The sequence below is a fragment of the Eptatretus burgeri genome, chromosome 2 (genome assembly GCF_056783735.1).
Source record: "Eptatretus burgeri isolate ZD-2024b chromosome 2, Ebu_testis_v1, whole genome shotgun sequence".
Taxonomy (NCBI): Eukaryota; Metazoa; Chordata; class Myxini; order Myxiniformes; family Myxinidae; genus Eptatretus; species Eptatretus burgeri.
In genome coordinates this window covers 57,637,895-57,647,894 of record NC_140962.1, presented here as the reverse complement: position 1 = coordinate 57,647,894, position 10,000 = coordinate 57,637,895, and the positions used below count along the sequence as shown (strand labels likewise).

General features: G+C 48.8%; 1 protein-coding gene and 1 pseudogene across 11 annotated transcripts in view; both read left to right on the top strand.

Annotated features, from left to right (window-relative positions):
• The window catches only part of LOC147032107 (uncharacterized), a 10,298-nt pseudogene extending 7,149 nt beyond the window's left edge, over positions 1-3,149 (top strand).
• The window catches only part of LOC147032105 (homeobox protein Meis1-like), a 474,189-nt gene that overhangs the window by 228,363 nt on the left and 235,826 nt on the right, over positions 1-10,000 (top strand). The gene's annotated exons all lie outside the window — the stretch shown is intronic.

Sequence of the window (10,000 nt, the reverse complement as noted above, 5' to 3'; positions counted from 1 at the left end):
ATTTCTAAGTCGTCACTTTTTTCTCGGTCCCGATGGTAACGACTTTTGCCTAGTCTACTGTGTATATATATATATATATATATATATATATATATATATATATATATATATATATATATATATATATATATATATATATATATATATATATATATATGTACACAGGAATAATTTATTATGCTTTGCCGATCCTCTGCGATACACCCGGTAGAAAAGGAAGATCACAAAAACCCCTGGGTTGTTCTTTCGGTCCAAGTCTGTTGTGTGGGCCATGTAGGATCATTCTCCTTTTTGGTAGCAACCTCTCCGGGTAACCGTTAGCCCCCAATACTTTTTGAAGATGGACCACCTCTCTCATCTTGTCTTCGATGGAGGATGGCATCTCATGTGCTCTTTTTGAGGGGGTGTGTACCAGCGATCTTTTGTGTTCCAATGGATGACAGGAATCAAAGTGGAGGTAGTGGTCGGTGTGCGTGGGCTTTCTATACACAGTGACCTTCAAGGTTCCTTTGGGATCCCTTATTTTGAGTGTGTCTAGGAAGGGAAGGGCTCCATTCTTCACACACACACACACACACACACACACACACACACACACACACACACACACACACACACACACACACACACACACACACACACACACACACACACACACACACACACACACACTGAATGAGCATGACGCGGCCCCAGTCCAGGATATCAACATGCTCTGGAATCGATGGGTAATAAACCTGCAAATATACTGCTCTCAGATGCCCAAACAAGCTTACTGCAGAAGGGTCTTAATTTTTCCATCACTCCCCGAGGCATTCAAAACCACACCATTGTGTCCCATGTCAAGTCTGCGATCGCGGAACTGGAGGACATGATGAAGAACGAGGTCAGAGCACATGTGGCGGCTGTTTAACTTCGACCTCCATGCATGCCTCGCAGCAATTTCAATTTGGACCAGGCATAACTATGGGCTTTCCAAGAATTACGTAAGATGGATGATGTGGCATTCTTAAGGCAGACAAAGGATCTGCAACAGTGCTGTTGGATCGACTTGTATACACGAAGAAAATGCAGGCTATGTTTGAGGGTGCAAATACATACGAATGCCTAATCTCTGATCCAACTAAAAGAGGAGGAACGAAGGTTAAACCCATTGCTTGCTCGTAATAAAGCAACTGGAAGACTGTCGGCGGTGGAATACAAACAGCTGCACAGCAACAATTGGCTCCCAGAGCCTATGGGCTACCGAAAGTGCACAAGGAAAGAGTCCCACTCCGGCTCATTGTCTTCTGCATTAATGGAACATCATATGCCTTATCTAAATTCTTGGCCAACATCCTGAAGCATTTGGTCGGAAAAATGGAGCGATCCTCACATAATAGCACTGCCTTTGCTGAAAAAGTGAAACATATCACCATCAAACCACACGAGACCATGCTATCTTTCTACGTCGTCTCACTCTTCACCAACGTGCCCACAGCCCTGGTGATCGAGGTGGTGATCCAGCGGTTGGTGGAGGATGATGGGGTGCCTTAAGCCCGATGGACAGGTGTGTCATGCTTTTGGCTTGCCTCTCTTCCACGTCCTTTGTCTTTGGTGAAGTGTATTACAAACAGGTTTTTGGCACCGCCATGGGCTTGCCGGTATCGGCTGTCAACGCCAAAATGGTGATGGAGAATTTGGAAGAATGTACCATTCCGTCCCTACCAGTGCAGCCAAGTGTGTGGTTCCGTTATGTGGATGGCACTTTAGTCATCTGTCCCACTGACACCGTGGACTCCATACATGAGGCCATCAGTAAAACTATTCCATTGATCAATTTCACCCATGAAGAAGAGAAGAATGGAGCCCTTCCCTTCCGAGACACACTCAAAATAAGGGATCCCAAAGGAACCTTTGAAGGTCACTGTGTATAGAAAGCCCACGCACACCAACCACTACCTCCACTTTGATTCCTGTCATCCATTGGAACACAAAAGATCGGTGGTGCACACCCTCTCAAAAAGAGCACATGAGATGCCATCCTCCATCAAAGACAAGAAGAGAGAGATGGACCATCTTCAAAAGGTTTTGGGGGCGAACGGTTACCCGGACAGCTTGCTACCAAAAAGGAGAAGGATCCTACATGGCCCACATAACAGACTTGGACCGAAAGAACAACCCAGGGGTTTTTGTGTTCTTCCCTTGATACCGGGTGTATCACAGAGGATCGGCAGAGCATTGAAAATGGCAGGAGTAAGGGTAAGTTTAAAATCGGTCTTCACTCTCAAGAAAGCCCTTATGAGGGTAAAGGTTAAGTTATTGAGGAAGGACAGGGCGGGGGTGGTGTATGCGATACCCTGTGGTTGGGGAGCCGAGTGTGTGGGAGAAAATGGGAGGACCTTAGTCCAACGTATTGCTGAACACCGCCAGGGTTTTGAGTGCAATTATCCAAAAAGGTCTGCCATTGTGAAACATGGGCTCAAGGCAGGATACACACCTTTATTGAATAGCGTTAGCATTTTTGGCTTGACCCCAAACAGGACCAGAAGGAGGATTCTGGAGGCTTGGCATATGGAGGAAATGGTCACATTGATCACGCAGGAGGTGGTGGATTTACCTTTAGCGTTTGGACCTCTCTTGCATAAACGTGCCAGGGAATTCCGGACATTACATGGGGATTCTACTTAGTACATCATCTGGCTTTGCATCAGGACTACCCCCCCACCAGCCCCCGAACTTGCCAACCTCCCCCTCCCCCCCCCCCCACTTTTCCGCACATTGTTGTGAATTTACTTAGTACATGCATTTAGCGGCATGCTTGATAACTCCTGATCGTGTTTACTTGCAATGACAGTGACCAATTATTGTTTTGATGTTATCTGAAATGTTGTATGGTTCAATCTAATTGGTTGACATGAGTGTGTTTCTTTGATCCGGAAATGTGCGATTGGTTTTTAAATTTATTTGTGGTCAGAATGCACGAGCGACATGATACATGCGTTGATTGGCTGTCCAGCTTGGCCCACCCGCACCTTTGGGTATTTAGGGGGATGTTGTGGTGATGCTCATCATTCTTGAGAAAGGTTAACGGACGCATGGTGCATTGCACATGTTGTTGATCGAAACTGTTGAGTCATTGTTTGTTCAATTAAACGTTGGAGAATCTACCCTGGAATCTGTTTAATTATATATATATATATATATATGTATATATTATATATGTATATATATATATATATATATATATATATATATATGTATATATTATATATGTATATATATATATATATATATATATATATATATATATATATATATATATATATATATATATATATATATATATATGTATATGTGTATATATATATATGTATATGTGTATATATATATATGTATATGTGTATATATATATATATATATGTATATGTGTATATATATATATATATATATATATATGTATATATATATATATATATATATATATATATATATATATATATATATATATATATATATATATATATATATATATGTATATATTATATATGTATATATATATATATATGTATATATTATATATGTATATATATATATATATATATATATATGTATATATATATATATATATATATATGTATATATATATGTATATATATATATATATATATATATATATATATGTATATATATATATATATATATATATACATATATATATATATATATATATATATATATATATATATATATATGTATATATATATATATATATATATATGTATATATATATGTATATATATATATATATATATGTATATATATATATATATATATATATATATATGTATATATATATATATATATATATATATATGTATATATGTATATATATGTATATGTGTATATATGTATATATATATATATGTATATGTGTATATATATATATATGTATATGTGTATATATATATATATGTATATGTGTATATATATATATATATATATATGTATATGTGTATATATATATATATATATATATGTGTATATATATGTGTATATATTGTTGCGGATTTCGCGCCCGCCGGCGTGCGGACGGCCACGTAACTCGAATCGCGGCACGTCGCCCACCGGACGGACAATCCAGTCGTGACCCTCTCGGACTAACGCCGGGAACCAGTCACGGGTGGACCTTTCGGTCTCACCGCGATCGAGCCAATCAGCCCCCGCGTGGGATAGGGTTGCTCGCCAAATTCGAACTACCTAAGTACCCACGCGGAGGGTAGACCGGGCGATCGCACCTCGCCGCAGGTCGACTTCGGACACGGGCCACTTAAGCGACCCGTTCCGTACTATCAGAATAACCGAGCGGTGTTATCGTCGACCTCGACGGTTCGATTAATTATCGGGCGTACTCAGCCCACTACCAACCCTTCACGTGAAGCAAGATGGGGGTTCAATGGGGAAAAAGACGAAGCGAAGCGGGAGAACAGTTCAACAATAAAGCACATTTATTCTCGGCACACGGGAAGCACACAAATACAATTCCACCAAATGCACACAAAAAGAAAACACAATTCCATTTACACAAAAAGCAAACATAAAAGTGAAAACACAGTGCAGAGCTAATTCCGACTACCGAGCACACGGCAACACTTATACAATTCTACTTCACAGACGGCGCCGACAACACATACCCAAAACCAAGGAAAAGAAATACCCTCAAGAATGAGGTAGGCCTGGGGCCGAGACCTGGTCGGGCCTACCCGTCTGGTGATGAGACGCGGAGCGGCGATGGCCCCGCAACCCGCGGGCCTCGTGGACAGTGCCTGGCAGGGGGTGGGAACGGGGCCCCCTTGGTCGCACTATCTCAGCGCGGGGGGGAAACAGGAGGGGGTTGCTGATGCTCGGGGTATAGAGGATCTTTATTATGTGCGACGAGCGTCTCCACCTCGGCCAGGTCGCGCTGCCGGCCTCCCTCGGGCGCGCAGCTCCTTCACGACGCGAGCACCCCCTCGTCCGCCCTCGCCGCCTCTCCACAGCTCGTCCCCTCCATTCCGACTTCAACGCACACGACGAGCAGCTCCACCGCCCGCGAAGTCTTGACTCTCTGTTCCGACTCCTTCGCCTCGTTCCGACCTTTACCACTCGTTCCGACTCCTTCCTTCCTCGTTCCGACTTTTACTACTCCTTTGACTGACGAACACCGTCCTTTTATCCCCCCCGTAACTTCGCCTTTGACCCCCTCCCTTTGACCTTTCACCTCGCTCCCCATTGGCCCGACAAAAAGTGGGCGTGAAGGCTTTTTGATCCACAAATTTGCATATATCGATCGCCCTGGGGGCGGGGCCAATTCGCCCCTCGCTCACCGATTGGACGGCAAAAAGTGGGCGTGTGTCGTTTTGGATCCGTTTTTGAAGCACAAAATCCGTGATTTTGTACACGCTGTTCAACGTGCGCCCCACACGAGTCCAGCATCGGTGCCCATGAGTGGCGCGAGATGACGGTGATGCGATGGTGGCGAGTTGTGACGGTAAAGGTCATGGCGGTTGTGGTGAAGCGGCGTTGTGGTTGGTGGTTGTTGTTGTGGTTGTGATGGTGGCGATTGGTCCAAAATAAAGATAGTAAAAGAAAAACGGCTATCCTGAAGAGTCGCAGCACGTATAAATGACATGTATTCCCACTAGACAACGGGTTTGGGCCTAACTACACATGCACTTACCGAGATACCTCACCTAAGGGACCTGAATGGTGGTTTGCGAATCTGGTAACCACAACACTACCCCCTTCCCTTTTTACACTCTCGTCCCGAGTCGTCCAATTTTCGTGTGCCATCATGTGTAGTTTTCCCTAAGTACATTTTTACCTACGGATCCCTGAGTGCGACATTCATGGTATTCGTGTCCCCAAAATAAATAACCTGAGGGCTGCGTAACTATCTAAACAAACTCACTCACACGGACGACTTAAATAAAATTGCCGGCGCTAAGACAAACATGCCGGGGGCGCACTCATATGTACAGTACATCTTACCTTAACTTACAAATCTTACACTAAACCATGGCCCAGGATCATTGAACTCTGCAAAAGAAAGCAGTTAGCAGGGAGCCAGGCTGCCCACATGCAGTCTCTGGCTCAAAACAATGCAGGTGACAGGGAACGTGGCTGGCTGCTCACACGCAGTCCAAGGCCTTCCCTTTTGAACTGAACGCAGTGAACCACAACGGTGCATGGGCTGCACAAACGTAGTCTCCGTGCCAGCTCAAGCGGCACACGCAATGAGCACAACGAATGGATGCATGAACGGTTTGAACTGAATGCAGTGAACCACAACGGTGCATGGGCTGCACAAACGCAGTCTCCGTGCCAGCTCAAGTGGCACACGCAATGAACACAACGAATGGATGCATGAATGGATGGACGCAAACACGGTGCACGGGCCGCCACTGCAGGCCCGTGTTGTAGCTGCCAACGGGGCAGTTCTCGCAGCTTGCAAACTGTTGCCTTGATCCTGGCGCACATGGAAATGAACAGGGGGGGGCAAAGCAAAAATTTAACGGGGCTGGTGAACGTGGGCAGTGGCATGGCATGGCAAAGGTGAGCAGGCAAACACAGCCCGCAGAAGAAGGCCGCTGCAGGCAAACACAGCCCGCAGAACCAGGCCGGCACAGGCCTCGAAGAAAAACAGCCAGCAGATGAACTTACAGGCCTTGCAGCACAACAACAACTGCCGATGAAGTTTGCCGGCCTCCGCCTTGAAGCAAAACACGGCCAGCCGATGAAGTTGGCCATCCTTTGCCGTTCAATGGAGGTTGGTGGAGGGAGTGCGGTGGTGCTGGCCACTTGGAGGGCGGGCTCGGACCTACCTACCTGTCTCCCTCCCAACCTATCGCCTTTGCCTGTCACTGTACATACCCACTCCCTTAATTTGTCAAACCCCAATTTAGCCCCAACTTATTTTTATTTTATTTTTTTTACTTTTATGTTTACTTCCCCTCTATAAATCGTCCCCTAACCCCCTTTATCGTCCTTGTTCGGCTAACCTATCCTGTCACCTAGCCTACTCCCAACCCCTACGTTCCCTTCCCGGAGGGGAATAAGGGAGAGCTAACGTCCTGTGTCGAGGCCCAACGAAGCCTCAGAATGGCCTCCCCAGAGTTCGGCGATCTTAACCCAAAGTGGGTCCAGCGGCCCCACAACGACAGCGAGGGGATGGATGGTGCGGAGGGGTACATCTCCTAATCTACCCTATCCATTTAACAGTTAAACTACCCCGGGCTTTCAACAAGCGCCTCTCGCTTAAACTATTGGTTCTAACAACCCAGATTCCCGTCGCCTGTGTTGGTGTCCTTACAATTTCGGGCCTCGCCCCCCACCCTTTTCGCTCCGTGCCCTCACACGGTCTCCTGGCTGGGACACGTGGCTCCCTTTGGCAGGCACGACCCTCTGCCGAATCTCCCGCTATGGCACCCCGGGCACTACACTGCCTCCGAGCCTACCAGCTCCCTAACACCGGGAGTGCCCCCCATGGCACCTCCCCTGAAACGCACACGTGGCAGGCCGGCCTCCCGGGCCCCTTTCCGAGGGTCACCCGTGCCCACAACACTGCCCACGCGGCACGGCGCCCGGGCCCCCGCACCAAGCAGGCGCACCCGTGCCCACTACTCTATCCCGGCTCCCCCATGGGCCCATGGCCTACCACGGCCGACTAGCCTGGTGCCCGGGGTACCCACCAGCGATACTCACCTTCGCAGCCACGCTCCCAAGCCCGTCAACAGGGCTCCTGCACCCCTCCAAATGGGTCTCGAGCCTACTTTCCCACCAACAGCAAAACGACCTCCATTTTTCAATTTGACTAACCCAGCTAACTCACTTTTACTCTGACCCGGGGTCCCTTGGGCGGGAGTCACTCCTCCCCCCAATCACTCATCGCACCATGCATTCCCCATTCGCTCCATTCACACAGACCCGCTGGCCTCACTCACTCATCATGTACTCGCCTCACAACTCTTCAATACACACACCGCTGAACTCTGCCATCCTTCTAACTACCTCCCCTAACTAACTCGTGCTCCCACGTCGTCCCTTACACTACAGCACGTTCCTTTTAACCTACGTAGCTAAACTACGTCCCCTCTACACACTCACCAGTCTGTCTCTGTCTCCTAACTCAAAAATTCATTTTATTTCCCAACCTAAATCTGGCTACAATCCCTCTAACTAATCCATTCCACGGACTCCATGAGGACTTACCCCTGCCCCATGAAGTCGGTCTATCACTAAGCTAACCCTTCCCCCTAACTAGTTTCCATCCTGTGCCCCGGATAAGGGGGTCTTCCACCCCTTTCCCAGGAATCCTGTACACCCGAAAGTGAGGCTTGCTTTTTCTTTTTTTTTTTTTCCATGCGCAGCACCTGCGCGGCAACTCGCGCTCTTTGCACCTTGCAACTGCCCGTGACGTCATGCAGCTGCACGTGTTCCTCGTCCCTCCTTGGACGGGACCATCCGGCAGAGATACCCCTCCTGCCGGATTCCAACCCCACGTGCAGCCATGACGTCACCGTGCGCATATAAAAAAAACACAAGCCACACGTCTCGAGGGTTCCCACGCGTACACATGTGTTTGGCCCTCTGGAGCTTAACACACACGATCGCGTGGACAACCCGACCGGGCCAGTCCCATTTACCTGCCTAAACTTTGCCCGTCCGCGGGATCGGCAAATCCACCGCGTGCGTTTCCGGACCGGGACTTCACTCCCGCAAGCGAGCACGTGGTGGTCTCGTGCGTTGCACAGCACGAACCGCGTGCTCACTGCTGGGTGAACCCGGCACGGTCCTCGAAACAACTACAGCCGCTACTCGGCTTTCTTTCTTCTGTCGCCTTCGTCGTCGCCATTCGACCCACGCACACCTGCGTGTTACGACGCACACAGTCCACACCATTAAACTCACACCGGGAGACGCGGCTGCGTGCTCCCGCATGCCGACCGACATCTCCCTCTCATACCGCTCTCTCACACACACACGGTCTCCCTGGCACACAGCGACCTTGCACACGGCCGTTCACTCACGCGTGCCTCACTACTCACACAAACCATACTACTCACACGTGGTGCTCCATTCACTCGCGCGGGGGCACTCACCCGCGGTGCCTCACCCACGCACGCGAGGGCACTCAACCGCTGTGCCTCATCCACACACCGTGCCTCACTCATACACGCGGGGGCACTCACCCGCGGTACCTCACTCATACACACGGCGACACTCACACACGCGGTCTCTTCCACACAACGTCCCTCACTCATACACGCGGGGGCACTCACCCGCGGTTCCTCACTCATACTGGCCGTTTCATCCACACACGCGGGGGCACTAACCCGCGGTGCCTCACTCGCACTCCGTGCCTCATCCACACACGGTGTGCTGGGAAGCACGTACTCTGGCACCATCGCCACCACACCACTCACACACGGGGTCGCTTCCACACACGGTGCCGCACTCACACCTTGCACCACACACACAGGGACAACCACACTGGGGATTTGTGTCCCCACAAGGGTCTCCGGGGCCTCCACACCCCAAGCTCTCCGTGCACCCGTCCACAGCACTCGTCCCCTCAACCTCGCAAACACGACCGAACTCACCTGGTCGTGACTCGCCTCAAGGGGGCATACTCCCTCCCTCGTTCCTGGAGGAGGCCATCCCGCTGCTCGCACCGGGTCCCTACACGCTCCGCGAGCTCAACCCCATTGTCCTCCACTACCTCCGTGTGTGCGTGCGCGTCACTTACCCCGTCTTCATCGTGTAGTCTTCCCTCTATCGTTCCCATCTCCCGTGTCTCTGCCAACTCTTCACCCTTTACCTCCCTTGTCTCAACTATTATTTCTGTTGTCGTCACCTCGTGTCTCGTCTCACACGTTTTGGTCTCCCCATTTAATTTTTCCCTTTCGGTCATCGTCACGACCCTCGCCCAACACGTTCCACGAATTATTTTTTCACCCGCCTCCACCGCGGGCCTGTCAGC